This window comes from Penaeus vannamei, chromosome 3, assembly GCF_042767895.1.
Source record: "Penaeus vannamei isolate JL-2024 chromosome 3, ASM4276789v1, whole genome shotgun sequence".
NCBI lineage: Eukaryota > Metazoa > Arthropoda > Malacostraca > Decapoda > Penaeidae > Penaeus > Penaeus vannamei.
Genome location: NC_091551.1, coordinates 28541467 through 28543966, shown reverse-complemented (window position 1 = coordinate 28543966; position 2500 = coordinate 28541467). Strand labels below are relative to the sequence as shown.

Genomic DNA, 2500 nt, shown 5'->3' with positions numbered 1-2500 from the left:
ATTTCAGAGGGATCTTTTTAGGGAGAAGAGCTATGAAAGAGAAACAGAAATAAAGATAGAGAGAAAGTGTTAGATTGCTAAGTAATATATAGGTAAGAGGGACAGTGATAGAGAAAGAGAAAGCAGAGAAAGAGTAAAAGATGAAAAAGAGAAAACAAGAGAATGAGACTGTGCGTGTATGTATTATGCGTGTGAGTGATTACAAGCGTGATTGTGAGTGAGTGTGAATGTGAAGTGAGTGTGTGTATGTGTGCGTGTATGTGCATGTGTGCGTGTGCGTGTGTGTGCGTGTGCGTGTATGTGCATGTATGTGGGTGTGGGAGTCCGTGTGCGTGTGTGTGCGTGTAGGTTTGTTTGTGTGTGTGTGTGTGCGTGTAGGTTTTGTTTGTGTGTGTGTGTGTGCGTGTAGGTTTTGTTTGTGTGTGTGTGTGTGTGTGTGTGTGTGTGTGTGTGTGTGTGTGTGTGCGTGTGCGTGTAGGTTTGTTTGTTTGTGTGTGTGCGTGCAGGTTTGTTTGTTTGTGTGTGTGTGCGTGTAGGTTTGTTTGTTTGTGTGTGTGTGTGTGTGTGTGTGTGTGTGCAGGTTTGTATGTTTGTTTGTGTGTGTGCAGGTTTGTTTGTTTGTTTGTGTGTGTGCGTGTAAGGTTTGTTTGTGTGTGTCTGTGTGCGTGTAGGTATTTGTTTGTGTTTTTGTGTGTGTGTGTGTGTGTGTGTGTGTGTGTGTGTGTGTGTGTGTGTGTGTGTGTGTGTGTGTGTGTGTGTGTGTGTGTGTGTGTGTGTGTGTGTGTGTGTGTGTGCGCGCGCGTGCGTGCGTGTAGGATTGTTTGTGTGTGTGTGTGCGTGCGTGTAGGATTGTTTGGGTGCGTGCGTGTAGGATTGTTTGTGTGTGCGTGCGTGTAGATTTGTTTGTTTGTGTGTGTGTACTAGTTTATATGAAATGAATGAACACTGTCAACACATGCAATGATGTCATGAATCTCGTTACAAAGAGAGGAATAACGGCAATGTTAGTTACAGCATCGTCAGCAAGGCAGAGATGTACTTCACTGTTGGGCTTCTTCATATAATAAAGATCACAGAGTATTTCTAAACAAAGTAAAAAATATACCATTTAATTTATCTAAAAAGTTTCTAGATTGACCTATAGTTTGTATTCAATACTTTATTTATCAATTTGTGTATCCAATACTTTCAAGGTAATGTGAAGAAAACATACTTCTTTCTGATTTCTCCAGAAGTTTACCGAAGCTGACCCGACACAAGTGGCCACTCCTAGAAACTTCTCCATAAATACTTGACAAACATTGACATTCTCAGCTCAAATGTTTTCCTTTGCCAGCAACCATCACTGGCCACAGAGGTAGAAGTGAAATACAATGACAAACAGTTCCTAAAGTGTCTAAATTCTATCATCAAAAAAACATCTTAGTCATAAAGAATCACATCATAGACAGAGCTCGTCATCTTTATCACTGGTAATTTTGTCGATAGAAATTAGTGATAATTGATTCAAAACTGGCTGTATGAAACCATAACCTCCGACAACACAGCTTGGGTTCACAAATTTGTCACAGGATCTAAATGTGTCCAGGCTGGGATGATCTATCATGAACTTGCCTAATATTTGCATCAGTATCCCTGAAGTGAAAAGTAATCAAGTTTTATAATCAAGCATTGTTTTACAATTCAACAACATATGATATGCACAGGCATAAAAACACACATGAAATAACAAAATCTAGAGTAACAATATGCGATGATCTGCACATACACACCATACTTCATCCATACAAACATCAAAAAACTTTTAAAACATCCAATGTTTGCAGTGCCAATACACATCCATATATACATACAGACATTATGTACAACTGCTTTCTCACTCATTTGTACATGACTATATCATTATTGATATTAAACCAAAAATGCAGTTAAAACAAGTTCAAATCAAAAGAAGGAAGCAATATATCAGTTTGGAGGAGGAGCTACACAGGGATAATTTGATATAAAAATGTGTACAACAAAATCCTTTATAAGTGTGGTGGTAGAAATACATCCACCCACCCCACTCTCTTGTAATATGCATCTCATCTCTTCAGCAATGCATTCCTAGACACACACAGGTACATAGACATACATATACACATACATGAAATGCATGGTATACACATGTCTATGTGAATACACATGCACAGTCACACACTCAATGCGAAATGATTATTAATGACAGATCTTTAAAGGAAGATATAAAATTATCTATCAAATATTTTATGCTCACAGGACATGACATTAGATCATTCTCACCATAATGACAAAGCAAGTTCCATTTCCCCAATTTTGTATCAACTTAGCATTGTCTACAACACTGGGATCAGCAGCTGTAAGGACTGAAATATGATGGAAATATTGAAATCCAAACAAAAGGTAAGTTTCACATGTGCGCTATGTGAAGTATTTGTTTTAATTAAAAACAAGAATTAGAAAAAAGACAGTGAAATCTGTC

At 38.0% G+C, this 2500-nt stretch overlaps 1 protein-coding gene across 1 annotated transcript in view; it reads right to left on the bottom strand.

Annotated features, from left to right (window-relative positions):
- Positions 1–2500, bottom strand: part of LOC113829992 (dipeptidyl peptidase 8) — a 26474-nt gene that overhangs the window by 303 nt on the left and 23671 nt on the right. The window contains exon 11 of the mRNA XM_070115796.1: positions 1–2500. This exon is cut by the window's left edge and continues 303 nt beyond it; it is cut by the window's right edge and continues 2519 nt beyond it. The gene's annotated coding sequence lies outside the window, so the exon portion shown is untranslated.